At 41.7% G+C, this 22,509-nt stretch overlaps 15 non-coding genes across 15 annotated transcripts; 9 read left to right on the plus strand and 6 right to left on the minus strand.

Annotated features, from left to right (window-relative positions):
• Positions 1–3,851: 3,851 nt before the first annotated feature.
• Positions 3,852–4,058, plus strand: LOC131699789 (small nucleolar RNA U3). The gene has a single exon (XR_009308324.1). It is a non-coding gene; the product is annotated as a small nucleolar RNA U3 (small nucleolar RNA).
• Positions 4,059–5,434: 1,376 nt separating this feature from the next.
• On the plus strand, positions 5,435–5,507 carry trnaf-gaa (transfer RNA phenylalanine (anticodon GAA)). Its single transcript has one exon. It is a non-coding gene; the product is annotated as a tRNA-Phe (tRNA).
• Positions 5,508–5,642: 135 nt separating this feature from the next.
• trnan-guu (transfer RNA asparagine (anticodon GUU)) lies at positions 5,643–5,716 on the minus strand. The gene has a single exon. It is a non-coding gene; the product is annotated as a tRNA-Asn (tRNA).
• A 2,778-nt stretch (positions 5,717–8,494) lies between these two features.
• On the plus strand, positions 8,495–8,701 carry LOC131699785 (small nucleolar RNA U3). The gene has a single exon (XR_009308320.1). It is a non-coding gene; the product is annotated as a small nucleolar RNA U3 (small nucleolar RNA).
• Positions 8,702–10,077: 1,376 nt separating this feature from the next.
• trnaf-gaa (transfer RNA phenylalanine (anticodon GAA)) lies at positions 10,078–10,150 on the plus strand. The gene has a single exon. It is a non-coding gene; the product is annotated as a tRNA-Phe (tRNA).
• A 135-nt stretch (positions 10,151–10,285) lies between these two features.
• Positions 10,286–10,359, minus strand: trnan-guu (transfer RNA asparagine (anticodon GUU)). The gene has a single exon. It is a non-coding gene; the product is annotated as a tRNA-Asn (tRNA).
• Positions 10,360–13,135: 2,776 nt separating this feature from the next.
• On the plus strand, positions 13,136–13,342 carry LOC117419303 (small nucleolar RNA U3). Its single transcript, XR_004547249.3, has one exon. It is a non-coding gene; the product is annotated as a small nucleolar RNA U3 (small nucleolar RNA).
• Positions 13,343–14,719: 1,377 nt separating this feature from the next.
• Positions 14,720–14,792, plus strand: trnaf-gaa (transfer RNA phenylalanine (anticodon GAA)). The gene has a single exon. It is a non-coding gene; the product is annotated as a tRNA-Phe (tRNA).
• Positions 14,793–14,927: 135 nt separating this feature from the next.
• On the minus strand, positions 14,928–15,001 carry trnan-guu (transfer RNA asparagine (anticodon GUU)). Its single transcript has one exon. It is a non-coding gene; the product is annotated as a tRNA-Asn (tRNA).
• A 941-nt stretch (positions 15,002–15,942) lies between these two features.
• Positions 15,943–16,014, minus strand: trnaw-cca (transfer RNA tryptophan (anticodon CCA)). Its single transcript has one exon. It is a non-coding gene; the product is annotated as a tRNA-Trp (tRNA).
• Positions 16,015–17,708: 1,694 nt separating this feature from the next.
• Positions 17,709–17,915, plus strand: LOC131699804 (small nucleolar RNA U3). The gene has a single exon (XR_009308339.1). It is a non-coding gene; the product is annotated as a small nucleolar RNA U3 (small nucleolar RNA).
• A 1,382-nt stretch (positions 17,916–19,297) lies between these two features.
• On the plus strand, positions 19,298–19,370 carry trnaf-gaa (transfer RNA phenylalanine (anticodon GAA)). Its single transcript has one exon. It is a non-coding gene; the product is annotated as a tRNA-Phe (tRNA).
• A 134-nt stretch (positions 19,371–19,504) lies between these two features.
• On the minus strand, positions 19,505–19,578 carry trnan-guu (transfer RNA asparagine (anticodon GUU)). The gene has a single exon. It is a non-coding gene; the product is annotated as a tRNA-Asn (tRNA).
• A 941-nt stretch (positions 19,579–20,519) lies between these two features.
• trnaw-cca (transfer RNA tryptophan (anticodon CCA)) lies at positions 20,520–20,591 on the minus strand. The gene has a single exon. It is a non-coding gene; the product is annotated as a tRNA-Trp (tRNA).
• A 1,694-nt stretch (positions 20,592–22,285) lies between these two features.
• LOC131699790 (small nucleolar RNA U3) lies at positions 22,286–22,492 on the plus strand. Its single transcript, XR_009308325.1, has one exon. It is a non-coding gene; the product is annotated as a small nucleolar RNA U3 (small nucleolar RNA).
• Positions 22,493–22,509: the final 17 nt, after the last annotated feature.

Here is a 22,509-nt window from a genome sequence, read left to right on the forward strand (position 1 = left end):
GACAATGGTCACTGACACCACTCAAAGTAATAGGTAGCATGCAAGTGGATGTTCAATACAATGAAGCAAGAAACCACTTGCCCCTATTGGTGATCAAGGGTCATGGAACAAGTCTGCTGGGCCGCGATTGGTTTGATGCTCTGGGTATCTCAGTTAGTGGAGTACACCAGGTACAACAACAATCTGTGTCAACGATCTTGGAGAAGTATAGCAGCGTTTTCAAGGAGGAACTGGGAGCCTGCCGTGGGCCGCCAGTCACAATTGAAGTGGACCCTACCGTCGCTCCCAAGTTCTTGAAAGCACCCCCTGTTCCATTTGCACTGCGCCCCAAGGTAGATGAAGCACTAGAACAACTTGTGGAGCAAGGAGTGTTCCAGCCAGTGAAACATTCCAGGTGGGCCACACCCATAGTGCCCGTCATGAAGAAAGATGGTAGCCTACGTCTCTGTGGGGATTATCGTTGCACTGTAAACACAGCAGTTAAATCTGATACCTATCCCCTGCCAACACTAGCTGAACTGTTTGCGTCACTTGCTGGAGGAGCAATTTTTACCAAATTAGACCTCAAACAAGCGTATCAGCAGCTAGTACTTGATGAGACATCAGCTGAGCTATTAACGGTCAACACACATAAGGGACTTTTTCGCGCACTGCGGTTGCAGTTTGGTGTTTCAACTGCAGTAGCCATATTTCAACGATTCATGGACACTCTACTGGCTGGGATTCCAGGTGTAAAGCCCTATCTAGATGACATACTTGTCTCTGGCAGAACACAAGCAGAACATGATGAACGTCTGCAGGAAGTTCTACAGCGATTTGCCCATGCTGGGCTGCGCCTGCAGAAGGAGAAATGCTATTTTGCAGTAAAACAAGTGGAGTTTCTAGGATTTTGTGTAGATCAGCACGGAATCCACCCAACCAATGAAAAGGTGAGGGCTATTCAGGATGCTCCAACACCTAGGAACAAGACGGAACTCCAAGCATTTCTGGGACTTTTGAATTTTTATAATTGCTTTTTGTGTAACAAGGCTACCATTCTAGAACCATTGCATAGGCTTCTTGACCAGTCAGTTAAATGGGAATGGAAAGCTAAACATGAAGAGGCTTATGTCAGGGCAAAGCAGTTGCTGCAGGCCGATGATATCTTGGCCCACTATGATGAGAAGAAGCCTTTGGTGCTTGTGTGTGATGCTTCGCCATATGGAGTAGGGGCATTGCTGGCTCATACGGTCCCTGAGGGGAAGGAAGCTCCAATTAGCTTCGCATCCAGAACACTAACCCTCACTGAAAGAAATTACGCCCAAATCGACAAGGAGGCACTGGCTGTGGTTTTTGCTGTTAAAAAATTTCACCAGTACCTGTTTGGCCGTCATTTCGTGATCTACACAGATCATAAGCCACTTCTTGGACTGTTGCACCACACAAAGCCGATACCACAAGTTCTGTCACCACGCATGCTAAGATGGAGTCTGATACTGGGAGCTTATGACTATGAGTTATGTTACAGGCCAGGAAAACAGTTGGCCAACGCTGATGCACTTAGCCGCCTGCCATTGAACACTGCAGAGTCAGAGGTACCACCTCCACTGGAAGTGTTATTGTTAGAGATGGTTCCTGAAGCACCATTGCATGCTACACAAATTGCTACACTAACAGTGAAGGACCCTGTCTTGTCCAGAGTGTTGCATTGGATCTTGCATGGTTGGCCTGAAGATTGTCAAGAGAATAACTTTGCACCTTTCATTCGACGTAGACATGAATTGTCAACTCACAAGAACTGTGTCCTGTGGGGGAGTCGTGTGGTAATTCCTGAGCGAGCAAGGGAGGAGGTTCTTACTATGCTGCACGCTGCGCATCCGGGAATCGTGCACATGAAGGCACTAGCAAGAAGCTAAGTGTGGTGGCCAGGATTGGATGCCCAGGTGGAGGAAGTGGTGAAAAGTTGCGCAACCTGTCAAGAGACACGTCATGCTCCACTAAAAGCTCCATTACATCCATGGGAATGGACCGCTAATCCATGGTCACGACTGCATATCGATTTTGCTGGACCTTTTCAAGGGAAGACGTTCCTGATTGTGGTGGACTCCCACTCTAAATGGTTAGAAGTCAAAATTATGAGCTCCACTTCATCAAGTGCTGTAATTGGCCGGTTGAGACAACTATTTGCAACACATGGCCTGCCTGATGTACTAGTGTCTGACAATGGCACTGCCTTTACGTCAGCTGAATTCAAGGAGTTTGTTCAACGCAACTCAATCCGACACGTGACGGTGGCAACCTATCACCCCTCATCAAATGGGCAAGCTGAGCGTATGGTTCAGACAACAAAAGAGGCACTGAAGAGAATCTCAGTGGGCGACTGGCCAACCCGCTTAGCCAGATTCTTACTGGCTCAACACACCACACCGCATTCAACAACTGGGAAGAGTCCTGCTGAGTTGTTGATGAATAGGAAACTGAAAACTGCCCTAGACCGTCTACATCCTGATTTGTATACCGATATGCAACACAAGCAAGATGGAGCTGCACGGCAGAGCCTGGGCCGTTTGCGCTCTTTTCACCCTCAGGACGAAGTTCACATGAGAAATTATTCTGCTGGTCCGAAGCGGATCCCTGCAACTATTGTGGGGGTTACCGGACCTGTGTCCTACAAGGCTCAGACGCCAGATGGCCAGATTCATCGCCGCCATGTGGACCAGCTGAGAGACCGAACACCTGTCGCCGTTGTTTCATCACCGCAAACCCAGGCAGTTCCAGAGCCGTCAAGCCAGGAGTCTCAGGCGATGCAAGAGCCTTTGCCAGTGACTGGTTTAAACATGATAATGCCATCTCCGACTGAGGATGTCGGTAGCCCTCCAATTTCACGACCCACGCAGCCGTTTCAAATAGATGTTCCAGACTACCCTGCAACTCCAGCTGTACGACCCCGTCGTCGGCATATGTTACCCAAAAGACTGGAGGACTACGTGAACTGGGGGGAAGGGGTGTGATGTATCAGATGTGCTGTGACTTGCAAGGGGAGGGGCTATGTTCATGTCCAACAGCTGCGTGATGTAGTTACGCACACGCACAGTTTCCGGGGGGAATTAGAGATGCATCAGAGCAGGTGAACGTGTTTGTGTATCCTGAATAAGCCTGTAATTAAACAACGAGTTAATTCTATACAAGAATTGTGTCAGTTATTGTAGACGAACTACATACGCTGGAGGGATTTAATATTTTCCATAAGGTATTTTTGAGGAAAGAAAACGGTTCTCTCTGATTTGCAACGTTTCTATGGTTCGGCCCGGCCACTGCCGTGTGTCTGGTTAAAACGATGAGTTCAGTTTTTTTTTCTTCTGCTTGATAATTCAGTCTTGAGGCAACTGTAGCAGAGTGGCGCAGCGGAAGCATGCTGGGCCCATAACCCAGAGGTCGATGGATCGAAACCATCCTCTGCTAGCTTGTTTTTCTTCTGTTAGCAAAGTAGTTTTTCTAAAATATAAACTGAACTGATTTGCAAATTCAAAAAATAAATTCATTAACAAAATAGAAAATATTTCGACTAGATGTATGTTTTCAATTTCTTCAAAAAGTAGTCTCAAGCTCGTTGATTCAGTCGCTTTAAAATCCACCTCTATGTCCCGCTGCAGCAGCACTGTGTGCTGTGGCTCGAGCTTGTTTGACGAGACAGGCAATGCAAAAATGATAAAACTTGCTTTTGTATCACACGACAAACTTAACGTATGCTTTAACGGCTTGGCTGTCTCAAGTTAGTTTGTATTGTTAATGTAACACCTCGTTTTTGCCCAGTCGTTGTATCACATGAATTGAGCTTGCCAGTTGGGGGTGACGGTCTGCCAATACAAGTTAAGACTATATTTGCAAGGATCATTTCTAGAGTGAAACATGTTTTGAAGGGATTGGTCTCGGTATCCCCCAGGAGGAGCGGGAGTGTTTTCTTCTCAGCAACGAGCTGACAATGAGTGTTGTTTTTGGGCACCTGCTCGCTGCTACTGATGACCACTCCAATCTTCAGTCGGTGGATTGTTGAAGGAAGGGGACACATTCTGAGTGCGTATCTCATACTGGTAGAAACGCGGAAAAAAGAAACCATCAAGCCTAAAATTGTTCAGTTGTTTAAATCAATAAGCAAATTTCAAATGGATCATTGCTAATGTTAAAACAATTTAAGAACACTTTAAATAGGGCTTGACTAATATAAAAATATAGGCATGTTATTTGCACTACGCAGGACTAGATTGAGCTTAAAAAAAGGCATTACATCTGAAAATAACTTGTGTTTACCCCCACTTACAAGGAAAGCGTCAAACTTTGTATTCGTCCTCGTAACAGTGTTAGAAAATGTAAACAGCAGTTGGAGAATGCTGAAGTCGATCATCCTAGCATGTTAAACGAGGGCATTTCTCATGTAAGCCACTTCCAGTAATAGATCGTTTGTACTATTCTCAATGGTCCGCATCCCAGCCTGAGACCACGATCCAATTGTAAAACTTTACAATGCATTAGTAAGACCTTACCTAGAATATTGTGATCAGTTCTGATCACCTCTCTGCAAAAAGGATATTGCAGCTCTAGAGAGAGTGCAAAGAAGAGCAACCAGAAATATCCCAGGTTTAAAAGGCATGTTACAGGCTAAAAGAATTGAATCTATTCAGTCTTGAACAAAGAAGACTACGCGGCGATCTGATTCAAACATTCAAAATCCTATAAGGTAGAGACAATGTCGACCCAGGGGACTTCTTTTTTAACATGAAAAAAGAAACAAGGACCAGCCGTCACAAATGGAGATTACATAAAGGGGCATTCAGAACAGAAAATAGGAGGCACTTTTTTACACAGGGAATTGTGAGGGTCTGGAACCAACTCCCCAGTAATGTTGTTGAAGCTGACACCCTGGGATCCTTCAAGAAGCTGTTTGATGAGAGTCTGGGATCAATAAGCTACTAACAACCAAACGAGCAAGATGGGCTGAATGGCCTCCTCTCGTTTGGAAACTTTCTTATGTTCTTATGTTCCTCTATCCTATTGTGCTTGTTAAGACATAGCGTGAATCTTGAAAACGTCTTGTTTGTTTAACAAAGCCAGCAGTCACTTTATTGATCACCCTGTGGATTAAACGCTATTGGAACACAGATAATTGTGTTGAAGATGTTAATAGACTTTCAATGTACGCGTTGTAGAGCTAAGCGTTTGTTGAGGCAGTTCAAGCGCTGCACATTCAGGCAGCCGGTTGCAGTCTTTACCTGTTTCCTAGATGTTTGCCATTTGGTCTTACTCTGGAAGGAGTAGAACAAAAGCTAAACCATTTGTTGAGAACCGCATTTGGGAGAAAACTTAAGTGTTTCAAAATGCATTTGTAAAGTGCATTTGTCTATTAGGTTGTTTATGGTGTGACAAAAAGAATGCTATCTCGAAAACGCAGTCCTGTCAAGCCGAAATAGCTCAGTTGGGAGAGCGTTAGACTGAAGATCTAAAGGTCCCTGGTTCGATCCCGGGTTTCGGCAAACACCAAGACATTTTGTTTTGTTTTGTATTATTTTGAACTAAAAACAGAGCACATTTTTTTCTTCATTGTAATTGGAGGAAATAACAACGTACTAGTGCCATTTTCTAATGTGATTAAGAAATTCAAAAAGCATCGTCCCTGGGTGGGCTTGAACCACCAACCTTCCGGTTAACAGCCGAACGCGCTAACCGATTGCGCCACAGAGACCAACCTGCTCGACCTCTAAAGCATACGGGAGTGATTAGCAAGGCGAGATGCTGCAGAACCTGATCGAGGGAGCAGAACTCAGCCGAACCTGAAACCACATCTAAGAAGAAAGCAACACGGGGCAGGAAAGTCTATGTAATCCATTATGGCAGCACAACATACGTCATTTTGTTAGATAACACACTGGGGGTCCAACACAGCAGTGTGTGTAAATAGCTACAATGGAAAGCAAATACTTACGGTTCAAATGGGAATCTTCATCAGATTTTAAGAACACATTTGACATACTTTACACTGCAAAGGAGGAAGGCAGGCAATGCAAATGAGGCGTGATCCATTGCTAAAAAAATACATTAAATCTCCCTTTGTGCTTCTCGGAAGACATACGACGGAGGGCGCACTGCACTTTTTCAGTTTGGGGAATGTTACAAATTAGCAGACTGTGCTTTAAAATACATATAGGGCGGGCTTCTCTGTTACAAAGAATAAATTAGCAGACTGTGCTTTAAAATACATATAGGGCGGGCTTCTCTGTTACAAAGAATTGTCACACTTTGCATTTCTCTCCATGATGCATTGGGACTAAATACGTAGATACATTAAAACTATTTGGAGAACGCGGGCATCGATCCTGGTACTTCTTGCGCTATCATTTGAGCTAATTCCCCTGGTATTGTGGCAGCGATTCTCATAGGCTACATCGCTGCTTGATAAGAGCGATTCAGATTGTTCTATATTTTTTTTTTATTGGCAATGTGCCATTTGCAAATTCAAAAATAAATTGAACAATCAAAAATGATAATACTTGCTTTTGTATCACACGACAAACTTAAGGTATGCTTTAACGGTTAGGCTGTCTCAAGTTAGTTTGTATTGTTAATACCATATCTTTGTTTGATCGCTATACAATCAATATGTTGTGTAGGCTAAATTGTATAAATAAACGCCCGGAAACATTCAAATCCAAACACGTTAAAAGATGAAATAGTGTGGAATAGAAACAAAGAATTTGACCTCGACGTGATTTGCACACGCAACCTTCTGATCTGGAGTGAGACGCGCTACCGTTGTGCCACGAAGTCCTGCCAGTGTGTGTTTTTGTTATGCAATGGTAGAGTGCACAGCAAGCATGCCAAACGCATGGTAATGCCGACGCTGATACTAGGAAAACACTCACTATCACTAGCGTCATGGGAAACAGCCGACTCAATATGTGTTCGTAGCCAGCAGGGCTATGAAGCTGTCGGAAGTGTGTTTGATTCTCAGCTTTAAAAGTAAAGAAAACATAAAACAATGCGATTTGATTTTATAATGTTCATTAATTGAAACGTGGGCATAAACACAGTTGTACTGGCTGTGAATCGTTTCGGGTCAATTTCTCGGAAAGCAGCTATGCTGACCAATATATCACCAACGGGGGAAAGCTGGCAGTACTGAGTGACACAGAAGAAGGATTCTCTCAGCGCGTCTCCTCTGAATGCGCACTGGCACAAAGAGGCTTTGCTCATCTAATGACGTGGCGGAATGCAATAATGTATTGGGTTAATTTATCAACAAAAGAAACATAAACAAAAGTGTATGTAATTATTTGTGAATAAACTGTCTTACTTATACGATGGGACCAGGAACTTACATCCGCAATTTAATGATCGGCCAACCACAAAGAGACTTTGTCTTGACCATTAATTTAAAAACATGCGGCAATGGTTCTACTGGGGATAGCACCCAGGGCCTTCTGCGTGTAAAGCAGACGTGATAATCACTACACTATGGAACCTAGGCAGAACTGTGTCGGTGCTCCTACATTATTGTCTACATGCATCTCAAATAATTACAATGTCATTTATCAGACCCTTCGGCGTTGTCTTTAAAAATTAAACTTCCCAGACCGAACGCAGGCTAACATTAAATCAATGAATCTTAAATATTTTCTATAGCTCCCCATATGCGATTCACAAAATCTACTTAAAAACAAGACAATATCTCATTGTAAGCCTGGTCGAACAAAAGAAGTCTTCAGTGTAATTTTCAACAAAGAGTGCTTTCCACGATTTACGATGCTTTAGAGAGACGGAATATTGGAATTGGCAGCCGAGACTGGGGAATAAAACTGCCCGTGATCAAAGTGGGCAGAAATGCTGCATATTTTCCATAAGGTATTTTTGAGGAAAGAAAACGGTTCTCTCTGATTTGCAACGTTTCTATGGTTCGGCCCGGCCACTGCCGTGTGTCTGGTTAAAACGATGAGTTCAGTTTTTTTTTCTTCTGCTTGGTAATTCAGTCTTGAGGCAACTGTAGCAGAGTGGCGCAGCGGAAGCGTGCTGGGCCCATAACCCAGAGGTCAATGGATCGAAACCATCCTCTGCTAGCTTGTTTTTCTTCTGTTAGCAAAGTAGTTTTTCTAAAATATAAACTGAACTGATTTGCAAATTCAAAAAATAAATTCATTAACAAAATAGAAAATATTTCGACTAGATGTATGTTTTCAATTTCTTCAAAAAGTAGTCTCAAGCTCGTTGATTCAGTCGCTTTAAAATCCACCTCTATGTCCCGCTGCAGCAGCGCTGTGTGCTGTGGCTCGAGCTTGTTTGACGAGACAGGCAATGCAAAAATGATAAAACTTGCTTTTGTATCACACGACAAACTTAACGTATGCTTTAACGGCTTGGCTGTCTCAAGTTAGTTTGTATTGTTAATGTAACACCTCGTTTTTGCCCAGTCGTTGTATCACATGAATTGAGCTTGCCAGTTGGGGGTGACGGTCTGCCAATACAAGTTAAGACTATATTTGCAAGGATCATTTCTAGAGTGAAACATGTTTTGAAGAGATTGGTCTCGGTATCCCCCAGGAGGAGCGGGAGTGTTTTCTTCTCAGCAACGAGCTGACAATGAGTGTTGTTTTTGGGCACCTGCTCGCTGCTACTGATGACCACTCCAATCTTCAGTCAGTGGATTGTTGAAGGAAGGGGACACATTCTGAGTGCTTATCTCATACTGGTAGAAACGCGGAAAAAAGAAACCATCAAGCCTAAAATTGTTCAGTTGTTTAAATCAATAAGCAAATTTCAAATGGATCATTGCTAATGTTAAAACAATTTAAGAACACTTTAAATAGGGCTTGACTAATATAAAAATATAGGCATGTTATTTGCACTACGCAGGACTAGATTGAGCTTAAAAAAAGGCATTACATCTGAAAATAACTTGTGTTTACCCCCACTTACAAGGAAAGCGTCAAACTTTGTATTTGTCCTCGTAACAGTGTTAGAAAATGTAAACAGCAGTTGGAGAATGCTGAAGTCGATCATCCTAGCATGTTAAACGAGGGCATTTCTCATGTAAGCCACTTCCAGTAATAGATCGTTTGTACTGTTCTCAATGGTCCGCATCCCAGCCTGAGACCACGATCCAATTGTAAAACTTTACAATGCATTAGTAAGACCTTACCTAGAATATTGTGATCAGTTCTGATCACCTCTCTGCAAAAAGGATATTGCAGCTCTAGAGAGAGTGCAAAGAAGAGCAACCAGAAATATCCCAGGTTTAAAAGGCATGTTACAGGCTAAAAGAATTGAATCTATTCAGTCTTGAACAAAGAAGACTACGCGGTGATCTGATTCAAACATTCAAAATCCTAAAAGGTAGAGACAATGTCGACCCAGGGGACTTCTTTTTTAACATGAAAAAAGAAACAAGGACCAGCCATCACAAATGGAGATTACATAAAGGGGCATTCAGAACAGAAAATAGGAGGCACTTTTTTACACAGGGAATTGTGCGGGTCTGGAACCAACTCCCCAGTAATGTTGTTGAAGCTGACACCCTGGGATCCTTCAAGAAGCTGTTTGATGAGAGTCTGGGATCAATAAGCTACTAACAACCAAACGAGCAAGATGGGCTGAATGGCCTCCTCTCGTTTGGAAACTTTCTTATGTTCTTATGTTCCTATATCCTATTGTGCTTGTTAAGACATAGCGTGAATCTTGAAAACGTCTTGTTTGTTTAACAAAGCCAGCAGTCACTTTATTGATCACCCTGTGGATTAAACGCTATTGGAACACAGATAATTGTGTTGAAGATGTTAATAGACTTTCAATGTACGCGTTGTAGAGCTAAGCGTTTGTTGAGGCAGTTCAAGCGCTGCACATTCAGGCAGCCGGTTGCAGTCTTTACCTGTTTCCTAGATGTTTGCCATTTGGTCTTACTCTGGAAGGAGTAGAACAAAAGCTAAACCATTTGTTGAGAACCGCATTTGGGAGAAAACTTAAGTGTTTCAAAATGCATTTGTAAAGTGCATTTGTCTATTAGGTTGTTTATGGTGTGACAAAAAGAATGCTATCTCGAAAACGCAGTCCTGTCAAGCCGAAATAGCTCAGTTGGGAGAGCGTTAGACTGAAGATCTAAAGGTCCCTGGTTCGATCCTGGGTTTCGGCAAACACCAAGACATTTTGTTTTGTTTTGTATTATTTTGAACTAAAAACAGAGCACATTTTTTTCTTCATTGTAATTGGAGGAAATAACAACGTACTAGTGCCATTTTCTAATGTGATTAAGAAATTCAAAAAGCATCGTCCCTGGGTGGGCTTGAACCACCAACCTTCCGGTTAACAGCCGAACGCGCTAACCGATTGCGCCACAGAGACCAACCTGCTCGACCTCTAAAGCATACGGGAGTGATTAGCAAGGCGAGATGCTGCAGAACCTGATCGAGGGAGCAGAACTCAGCCGAACCTGAAACCACATCTAAGAAGAAAGCAACACGGGGCAGGAAAGTCTATGTAATCCATTATGGCAGCACAACATACGTCATTTTGTTAGATAACACACTGGGGGTCCAACACAGCAGTGTGTGTAAATAGCTACAATGGAAACCAAATACTTACGGTTCAAATGGGAATCTTCATCAGATTTTAAGAACACATTTGACATACTTTACACTGCAAAGGAGGAAGGCAGGCAATGCAAATGAGGCGTGATCCATTGCTAAAAAAATACATTAAATCTCCCTTTGTGCTTCTCGGAAGACATACGACGGAGGGCGCACTGCACTTTTTCAGTTTGGGGAATGTTACAAATTAGCAGACTGTGCTTTAAAATACATAAAGGGCGGGCTTCTCTGTTACAAAGAATAAATTAGCAGACTGTGCTTTAAAATACATATAGGGCGGGCTTCTCTGTTACAAAGAATTGTCACACTTTGCATTTCTCTCCATGATGCATTGGGACTAAATACGTAGATACATTAAAACTATTTGGAGAACGCGGGCATCGATCCTGGTACTTCTTGCGCTATTATTTGAGCTAATTCCCCTGGTATTGTGGCAGCGATTCTCATAGGCTACATCGCTGCTTGATAAGAGCGATTCAGATTGTTCTATATTTTTTTTTTATTGGCAATGTGCCATTTGCAAATTCAAAAATAAATTGAACAATCAAAAATGATAATACTTGCTTTTGTATCACACGACAAACTTAAGGTATGCTTTAACGGTTAGGCTGTCTCAAGTTAGTTTGTATTGTTAATACCATATCTTTGTTTGATCGCTATACAATCAATATGTTGTGTAGGCTAAATTGTATAAATAAACGCCCGAAAACATTCAAATCCAAACACGTTAAAAGATGAAATAGTGTGGAATAGAAACAAAAAATTTGACCTCGACGTGATTTGCAGACGCAACGTTCTGATCTGGAGTCAGACGCGCTACCGTTGTGCCACGAAGTCCTGCCAGTGTGTGTTCTTGTTATGCAATGGTAGAGTGCACAGCAAGCATGCCAAACGCATGGTAATGCCGACGCTGATACTAGGAAAACACTCTATCACTAGCGTCATGGGAAACAGCCGACTCAATATGTGTTCGTAGCCAGCAGGGCTATGAAGCTGTCGGAAGTGTGTTTGATTCTCAGCTTTAAAAGTAAAGAAAACATAAAACAGTGCGATTTGCATTTATAATGTTCATTAATTGAAACGTAGGCATAAACACAGTTGTACTGGCTGGGAATCGTTTTGGTTCAAATTCTTGGAAAGCAGCTATGCTGAGCAATATATCACCAACGGGGGAAAGCTGGCAGTACTGAGTGACACAGAAGAAGGATTCTCTCAGCGCGTCTCCTCTGAATGCGCACTGGCACAAAGAGGCTTTGCTCATCTAATGACGTGGCGGAATGCAATAATGTATTGGGTTAATTTATCAACAAAAGAAACATAAACAAAAGTGTATGTAATTATTTGTGAATAAACTGTCTTACTTATACGATGGGACCAGGAACTTACATCCGCAATTTAATGATCGGCCAACCACAAAGAGACTTTGTCTTGACCAGTAATTTAAAAACATGCGGCAATGGTTCTACTGGGGATAGCACCCAGGGCCTTCTGCGTGTAAAGCAGACGTGATAATCACTACACTATGGAACCTAGGCAGAACTGTGTCGGTGCTCCTACATTATTGTCTACATGCATCTCAAATAATTACAATGTCATTTATCAGACCCTTCGGCGTTGTCTTTAAAAATTAAACTTCCCAGACCGAACGCAGGCTAACATTAAATCAATGAATCTTAAATATTTTCTATAGCGCCCCATATGCGATTCACAAAATCTACTTAAAAACAAGACAATATCTCATTGTAAGCCTGGTCGAACAAAAGAAGTCTTCAGTGTAATTTTCAACAAAGAGTGCTTTCCACGATTTACGATGCTTTAGAGAGACGGAATATTGGAATTGGCAGCCGAGACTGGGGAATAAAACTGCCCGTGATCAAAGTGGGCAGAAAAGCTGCATATTTTCCATAAGGTATTTTTGAGGAAAGAAAACGGTTCTCTCTGATTTGCAACGTTTCTATGGTTCGGCCCGGCCACTGCCGTGTGTCTGGTTAAAACGATGAGTTCAGTTTTTTTTTCTTCTGCTTGGTAATTCAGTCTTGAGGCAACTGTAGCAGAGTGGCGCAGCGGAAGCGTGCTGGGCCCATAATCCAGAGGTCAATGGAACGAAACCATCCTCTGCTAGCTTGTTTTTCTTCTGTTAGCAAAGTAGTTTTTCTAAAATATAAACTGAACTGATTTGCAAATTCAAAAAATAAATTCATTAACAAAATAGAAAATATTTCGACTAGATGTATGTTTTCAATTTCTTCAAAAAGTAGTCTCAAGCTCGTTGATTCAGTCGCTTTAAAATCCACCTCTATGTCCCGCTGCAGCAGCGCTGTGTGCTGTGGCTCGAGCTTGTTTGACGAGACAGGCAATGCAAAAATGATAAAACTTGCTTTTGTATCACACGACAAACTTAACGTATGCTTTAACGGCTTGGCTGTCTCAAGTTAGTTTGTATTGTTAATGTAACACCTCGTTTTTGCCCAGTCGTTGTATCACATGAATTGAGCTTGCCAGTTGGGGGTGACGGTCTGCCAATACAAGTTAAGACTATATTTGCAAGGATCATTTCTAGAGTGAAACATGTTTTGAAGGGATTGGTCTCGGTATCCCCCAGGAGGAGCGGGAGTGTTTTCTTCTCAGCAACGAGCTGACAATGAGTGTTGTTTTTGGGCACCTGCTCACTGCTACTGATGACCACTCCAATCTTCAGTCGGTGGATTGTTGAAGGAAGGGGACACATTCTGAGTGCGTATCTCATACTGGTAGAAACGCGGAAAAAAGAAACCATCAAGCCTAAAATTGTTCAGTTGTTTAAATCAATAAGCAAATTTCAAATGGATCATTGCTAATGTTAAAACAATTTAAGAACACTTTAAATAGGGCTTGACTAATATAAAAATATAGGCATGTTATTTGCACTACGCAGGACTAGATTGATCTTAAAAAAAGGCATTACATCTGAAAATAACTTGTGTTTACCCCCACTTACAAGGAAAGCGTCAAACTTTGTATTCGTCCTCGTAACAGTGTTAGAAAATGTAAACAGCAGTTGGAGAATGCCGAAGTCGATCATCCTAGCATGTTAAACGAGGGCATTTCTCATGTAAGCCACATCCAGTAATAGATCATTTGTACTGTTCTCAATGGTCCGCATCCCAGCCTGAGACCACGATCCAATTGTAAAACTTTACAATGCATTAGTAAGACCTTACCTAAAATATTGTGATCAGTTCTGATCACCTCTCTGCAAAAAGGATATTGCAGCTCTAGAGAGAGTGCAAAGAAGAGCAACCAGAAATATCCCAGGTTTAAAAGGCATGTTACAGGCTAAAAGAATTGAATCTATTCAGTCTTGAACAAAGAAGACTACGCGGCGATCTGATTCAAACATTCAAAATCCTAAAAGGTAGAAACAATGTCGACCCAGGGGACTTCTTTTTTAACATGAAAAAAGAAACAAGGACCAGCCGTCACAAATGGAGATTACATAAAGGGGCATTCAGAACAGAAAATAGGAGGCACTTTTTTACACAGGGAATTGTGAGGGTCTGGAACCAACTCCCCAGTAATGTTGTTGAAGCTGACACCCTGGGATCCTTCAAGAAGCTGTTTGATGAGAGTCTGGGATCAATAAGCTACTAACAACCAAACGAGCAAGATGGGCTGAATGGCCTCCTCTCGTTTGGAAACTTTCTTATGTTCTTATGTTCCTATATCCTATTGTGCTTGTTAAGACATAGCGTGAATCTTGAAAACGTCTTGTTTGTTTAACAAAGCCAGCAGTCACTTTATTGATCACCCTGTGGATTAAACGCTATTGGAACACAGATAATTGTGTTGAAGATGTTAATAGACTTTCAAATGTACGCGTTGTAGAGCTAAGCGTTTGTTGAGGCAGTTCAAGCGCTGCACATTCAGGCAGCCGGTTGCAGTCTTTACCTGTTTCCTAGATGTTTGCCATTTGGTCTTACTCTGGAAGGAGTAGAACAAAAGCTAAACCATTTGTTGAGAACCGCATTTGGGAGAAAACTTAAGTGTTTCAAAATGCATTTGTAAAGTGCATTTGTCTATTAGGTTGTTTATGGTGTGACAAAAAGAATGCTATCTCGAAAACGCAGTCCTGTCAAGCCGAAATAGCTCAGTTGGGAGAGCGTTAGACTGAAGATCTAACGGTCCCTGGTTCGATCCCGGGTTTCGGCAAACACCAAGACATTTTGTTTTGTTTTGTATTATTTTGAACTAAAAACAGAGCACATTTTTTTCTTCATTGTAATTGGAGGAAATAACAACGTACTAGTGCCATTTTCTAATGTGATTAAGAAATTCAAAAAGCATCGTCCCTGGGTGGGCTTGAACCACCAACCTTCCGGTTAACAGCCGAACGCGCTAACCGATTGCGCCACAGAGACCAACCTGCTCGACCTCTAAAGCATACGGGAGTGATTAGCAAGGCGAGATGCTGCAGAACCTGATCGAGGGAGCAGAACTCAGCCGAACCTGAAACCACATCTAAGAAGAAAGCAACACGGGGCAGGAAAGTCTATGTAATCCATTATGGCAGCACAACATACGTCATTTTGTTAGATAACACACTGGGGGTCCAACACAGCAGTGTGTGTAAATAGCTACAATGGAAACCAAATACTTACGGTTCAAATGGGAATCTTCATCAGATTTTAAGAACACATTTGACATACTTTACACTGCAAAGGAGGAAGGCAGGCAATGCAAATGAGGCGTGATCCATTGCTAAAAAATACATTAAATCTCCCTTTGTGCTTCTCGGAAGACATACGACGGAGGGCGCACTGCACTTTTTCAGTTTGTGGAATGTTACAAATTAGCAGACTGTGCTTTAAAATGCATATAGGGCGGGCTTCTCTGTTACAAAGAATTATCACACTTTGTATTTCTCTCCATGATGCATTGGGACAAAATACATAGATTCATTAAAACTATTTGGAGAATGCGGGCATCGATCCCGCTACTTCTCGCTCCTTGTATTGTGGCAGCGATTCTCATAGGCTACAATCGCTGCTTGATAAGAGCGATTCAGATTGTTCAATATTTTTTTTTTTTTTTATTGGCAATGTAGTTGCCATTTGCAAATTCAAAAATAAATTGAACAATCAAAAATGATAATACTTGCTTTTGTATCACACGACAATCTTAAGGTATGCTTTAACGGCTAGGCTGTCTCAAGTTAGTTTGTATTGTTAATACCATACCTCTGTTTGATCGCTATACAATCAATATGTTGTGTAGGCTAAACTGTATAAATAAACGCCCGGAAACATTCAAATCCAAACATGTTAAAAGATGAAATAGTGTGGAATAGAAACAAAGAATTTGACCTCGACGTGATTTGAACACGTAACCTTCTGATCTGGAGTCAGACGCGCTACCGTTGCGCCACGAAGTTCTGGCAATTTTTGTATTTGTTATGGAATGCTAGAGTGCACAGCAAGCATGCCAAACGCATGGTAATGCCGACGCTCATACTAGGAAAACATTCATTATCACTAGCGTCATGGGAAACAGCCGTCAATAGGTGTTCGTAGCCAGCAGGGCTATGAAGCTGTCGGAAGTGTGTTTGATTCTCAGCTTTAAAAGTAAAGAAAACATAAAACAGTGCGATTTGCATTTATAATGTTCATTAATTGAAACGTAGGCATAAACACAGTTGTACTGGCTGGGAATCGTTTCGGTTCAAATTCTTGGAAAGCAGCTATGCTGAGCAATATATCACCAACGGGGGAAAGCTGGCAGTACTGAGTGACACAGAAGAAGGATTCTCTCAGCGCGTCTCCTCTGAATGCGCACTGGCACAAAGAGGCTTTGCTCATCTAATGACGTGGCGGAATGCAATAATGTATTGGGTTAATTTATCAACAAAAGAAACATAAACAAAAGTGTATGTAATTATTTGTGAATAAACTGTCTTACTTATACGATGGGACCAGAAACTTACATCCGCAATTTAATGATCGGCCAACCACAAAGAGACTTTGTCTTGACCAGTAATTTAAAAACATGCGGCAATGGTTCTACTGGGGATAGCACCCAGGGCCTTCTGCGTGTAAAGCAGACGTGATAATCACTACACTATGGAACCTAGGCAGAACTGTGTCGGTGCTCCTACATTATTGTCTACATGCATCTCAAATAATTACAATGTCATTTATCAGACCCTTCGGCGTTGTCTTTAAAAATTAAACTTCCCAGACCGAACGCAGGCTAACATTAAATCAATGAATCTTAAATATTTTCTATAGCGTCCCATATGCGATTCACAAAATCTACTTAAAAACAAGACAATATCTCATTGTAAGCCTGGTCGAACAAAAGAAGTCTTCAGTGTAATTTTCAACAAAGAGTGCTTTCCACGATTTACGATGCTTTAGAGAGACGGAATATTGGAATTGGCAGCCGAGACTGGGGAATAAAACTGCCCGTGATCAAAGTGGGCAGAAAAGCTGCATATTTTCCATAAGGTATTTTTGAGGAAAGAAAACGGTTCTCTCTGATTTGCAACGTTTCTATGGTTCGGCCCGGCCACTGCCGTGTGTCTGGTTAAAACGATGAGTTCAGTTTTTTTTTCTTCTGCTTGGTAATTCAATCTTGAGGCAACTGTAGCAGAGTGGTGCAGCGGAAGCGTGCTGGGCCCATAACCGAGAGGTCGATGGATCGAAACCATCCTCTGCTAGCTTGTTTTTCTTCTGTTAGCAAAGTAGTTTTTCTAAAATATAAACTGAACTGATTTGCAAATTCAAAAAATAAATTCATTAACAAAATAGAAAATATTTCGACTAGATGTATGTTTTCAATTTCTTCAAAAAGTAGTCTCAAGCTCGTTGATTCAGTCGCTTTAAAATCCACCTCTATGTCCCGCTGCAGCAGCGCTGTGTGCTGTGGCTCGAGCTTGTTTGACGAGACAGGCAATGCAAAAATGATAAAACTTGCTTTTGTATCACACGACAAACTTAACGTATGCTTTAACGGCTTGGCTGTCTCAAGTTAGTTTGTATTGTTAATGTAACACCTCGTTTTTGCCCAGTCGTTGTATCACATGAATTGAGCTTGCCAGTTGGGGTTGACGGTCTGCCAATACAAGTTAAGACTATATTTGCAAGGATCATTTCTAGAGTGAAACATGTTTTGAAGGGATTGGTCTCGGTATCCCCCAGGAGGAGCGGGAGTGTTTTCTTCTCAGCAAAGAGCTGACAATGAGTGTTGTTTTTGGGCACCTCCTCGCTGCTACTGATGACCACTCCAATCTTCAGTCGGTGGATTGTTGAAGGAAGGGGACACATTCTGAGTGCGTATCTCATACTGGTAGAAACGCGGAAAAAAGAAACCATCAAGCCTAAAATTGTTCAGTTGTTTAAATCAATAAGCACATTTCAAATGGATCATTGCTAATGTTAAAACAATTTAAGAACACTTTAAATAGGGCTTGACTAATATAAAAATATAGGCATGTTATTTGCACTACGCAGGACTAGATTGAGCTTAAAAAAAGGCATTACATCTGAAAATAACTTGTGTTTACCCCCACTTACAAGGAAAGCGTCAAACTTTGTATTCGTCCTCGTAACAGTGTTAGAAAATGTAAACAGCAGTTGGAGAATGCCGAAGTCGATCATCCTAGCATGTTAAACGAGGGCATTTCTCATGTAAGCCACATCCAGTAATAGATCGTTTGTACTGTTCTCAATGGTCCGCATCCCAGCCTGAGACCACGATCCAATTGTAAAACTTTACAATGCATTAGTAAGACCTTACCTAGAATATTGTGATCAGTTCTGATCACCTCTCTACAAAAAGGATATTGCTGCTCTAGAAAGAGTGCAAAGAAGAGCAACCAGAAATATCCCAGGTTTAAAAGGCATGTTGTATGCAGACAGGCTAAAAGAATTGAATCTATTCAGTCTTGAACAAAAAAGACTACGCGGCGATCTGATTCAAACATTCAACATCCTAAAAGGTAGAGACAATGTCGACCCAGGGGACTTCTTTTTTGACATGAAAAAAGAAACAAGGACCAGCGGTCACAAATGGAGATTACATAAAGGGGCATTCAAAACAGAAAATAGGAGGCACTTTTTTACACAGAGAATTGTGAGGGTCTGGAACCAACTCCCCAGTAATGTTGAAGCTGACACCCTGGGATCCTTCAAGAAGCTGCTTGATGAGAGTCTGGGATCAATAAGCTACTAACTACCAAACGAGCAAGATGGGCTGAATGGCCTCCTCTCGTTTGGAAACTTTCTTATGTTCTTATGTTCCTATATCCTATTGTGCTTGTTAAGCCATAGCGTGAATCTTGAAAACGTCTTGTTTGTTTAACAAAGCCAGCAGTCACTTTATTGATCACCCTGTGGATTAAACGCTATTGGAACACAGATGATTGTGTTGAAGATGTTAATAGACTTTCAATGTACGCGTTGTAGAGCTAAGCGTTTGTTGAGGCAGTTCAAGCGCTGCACATTCAGGCAGCCGGTTGCAGTCTTTACCTGTTTCCTAGATGTTTGCCATTTGGTCTTACTCTGGAAGGAGTAGAAAAAAAAGCTAAACCATTTGTTGAGAACCGCATTTGGGAGAAAACTTAAGTGTTTCAAAATGCATTTGTAAAGTGCATTTGTCTATTAGGTTGTTTATGGTGTGACAAAAAGAATGCTATCTCGAAAACGCAGTCCTGTCAAGCCGAAATAGCTCAGTTGGGAGAGCGTTAGACTGAAGATCTAAAGGTCCCTGGTTCGATCCCGGGTTTCGGCAAACACCAAGACATTTTGTTTTGTTTTGTATTATTTTGAACTAAAACAGAGCACATTTTTTTCTTCATTGTAATTGGAGGAAATAACAACGTATTAGTGCCATTTTCTAATGTGATTAAGAAATTCAAAAAGCATCGTCCCTGGGTGGGCTTGAACCACCAACCTTCCGGTTAACAGCCGAACGCGCTAACCGATTGCGCCACAGAGACCAACCTGCTCGACCTCTAAAGCATACGGGAGTGATTAGCAAGGTGAGATGCTGCAGAACCTGATCGAGGGAGCAGAACTCAGCCGAACCTGAAACCACATCTAAGAAGAAAGCAACACGGGGCAGGAAAGTCTATGTAATCCATTATGGCAGCACAACATACGTCATTTTGTTAGATAACACACTGGGGGTCCAACACAGCAGTGTGTGTAAATAGCTACAATGGAAACCAAATACTTACGGTTCAAATGGGAATCTTCATCAGATTTTAAGAACACATTTGACATACTTTACACTGCAAAGGAGGAAGGCAGGCAATGCAAATGAGGCGTGATCCATTGCTAAAAAAATACATTAAATCTCCCTTTGTGCTTCTCGGAAGACATACGACGGAGGGCGCACTGCACTTTTTCAGTTTGGGGAATGTTACAAATTAGCAGACTGTGCTTTAAAATACATATAGGGCGGGCTTCTCTGTTACAAAGAATTATCACACTTTGTATTTCTCTGCATGATGCATTGGGACAAAATACGTAGATTCATTAAAACTATTTGGAGAATGCGGGCATCGATCCCGCTACTTCTCGCTCCTTGTATTGTGGCAGCGATTCTCATAGGCTACAATCGCTGCTTGATAAGAGCGATTCAGATTGTTCAATATTTTTTTTTTTTTTATTGGCAATATAGTTGCCATTTGCAAATTCAAAAATAAATTGAACAATCAAAAATGATAATACTTGCTTTTGTATCACACGACAATCTTAAGGTATGCTTTAACGGCTAGGCTGTCTCAAGTTAGTTTGTATTGTTAATACCATACCTCTGTTTGATCGCTATACAATCAATATGTTGTGTAGGCTAAATTGTATAAATAAACGCCCGGAAACATTCAAATCCAAACACGTTAAAAGATGAAATAGTGTGGAATAGAAACAAAGAATTTGACCTCGACGTGATTTGAACACGTAACCTTCTAATCTGGAGTCAGAGGCGCTACCGTTGCGCCACGAAGTCCTGGCAATTTTTGTATTTGTTATGGAATGCTAGAGTGCACAGCAAGCATGCCAAACGCATGGTAATGCCGACGCTCATACTAGGAAAACATTCATTATCACTAGCGTCATGGGAAACAGCCGTCAATAGGTGTTCGTAGCCAGCAGGGCTATGAAGCTGTCGGAAGTGTGTTTGATTCTCAGCTTTAAATGTAAAGCAAACATAAAACAGTGCGATTTGCATTTATAATGTTCATTAATTGAAACGTAGGCATAAACACAGTTGTACTGGCTGGGAATCGTTTCGGTTCAAATTCTTGGAAAGCAGCTATGCTGAGCAATATATCACCAACGGGGGAAAGCTGGCAGTACTGAGTGACACAGAAGAAGGATTCTCTCAGCGCGTCTCCTCTGAATGCGCACTGGCACAAAGAGGCTTTGCTCATCTAATGACGTGGCGGAATGCAATAATGTATTGGGTTAATTTATCAACAAAAGAAACATAAACAAAAGTGTATGTAATTATTTGTGAATAAACTGTCTTACTTATACGATGGGACCAGGAACTTACATCCACAATTTAATGATCGGCCAACCACAAAGAGACTTTGTCTTGACCAGTAATTTAAAAACATGCGGCAATGGTTCTACTGGGGATAGCACCCAGGGCCTTCTGCGTGTAAAGCAGACGTGATAATCACTACACTATGGAACCTAGGCAGAACTGTGTCGGTGCTCCTACATTATTGTCTACATGCATCTCAAATAATTACAATGTCATTTATCAGACCCTTCGGCGTTGTCTTTAAAAATTAAACTTCCCAGACCGAACGCAGGCTAACATTAAATCAATGAATCTTAAATATTTTCTATAGTGCCCCATATGCGATTCACAAAATCTACTTAAAAACAAGACAATATCTCATTGTAAGCCTGGTCGAACAAAAGAAGTCTTCAGTGTAATTTTCAACAAAGAGTGCTTTCCACGATTTACGATGCTTTAGAGAGACGGAATATTGGAATTGGCAGCCGAGACTGGGGAATAAAACTGCCCGTGATCAAAGTGGGCAGAAAAGCTGCATATTTTCCATAAGGTATTTTTGAGGAAAGAAAAAGGTTCTCTCTGATTTGCAACGTTTCTATGGTTCGGCCCGGCCACTGCCGTGTGTCTGGTTAAAACGAGGAGTTCAGTATTTTTTTCTTCTGCTTGGTAATTCAGTCTTGAGGCAACTGTAGCAGAGTGGCGCAGCGGAAGCGTGCTGGGCCCATAACCCAGAGGTCGATGGATCGAAACCATCCTCTGCTAGCTTGTTTTTCTTCTGTTAGCAAAGTAGTTTTTCTAAAATATAAACTGAACTGATTTGCAAATTCAAAAAATAAATTCATTAACAAAATAGAAAATATTTCGACTAGATGTATGTTTTCAATTTCTTCAAAAAGTAGTCTCAAGCTCGTTGATTCAGTCGCTTTAAAATCCACCTCTATGTCCCGCTGCAGCAGCGCTGTGTGCTGTGGCTCGAGCTTGTTTGACGAGACAGGCAATGCAAAAATGATAAAACTTGCTTTTGAATCACACGATAAACTTAACGTATGCTTTAACGGCTTGGCTGTCTCAAGTTAGTTTGTATTGTTAATGTAACACCTCGTTTTTGCCCAGTCGTTGTATCACATGAATTGAGCTTGCCAGTTGGGGGTGACGGTCTGCCAATACAAGTTAAGACTATATTTGCAAGGATCATTTCTAGAGTGAAACATGTTTTGAAGGGATTGGTCTCGGTATCCCCCAGGAGGAGCGGGAGTGTTTTCTTCTCAGCAACGAGCTGACAATGAGTGTTGTTTTTGGGCACCTGCTCGCTGCTACTGATGACCACTCCAATCTTCAGTCGGTGGATTGTTGAAGGAAGGGGACACATTCTGAGTGCGTATCTCATACTGGTAGA

Source organism: Acipenser ruthenus, chromosome 23 (genome assembly GCF_902713425.1).
Source record: "Acipenser ruthenus chromosome 23, fAciRut3.2 maternal haplotype, whole genome shotgun sequence".
NCBI classification, from domain to species: Eukaryota; Metazoa; Chordata; class Actinopteri; order Acipenseriformes; family Acipenseridae; genus Acipenser; species Acipenser ruthenus.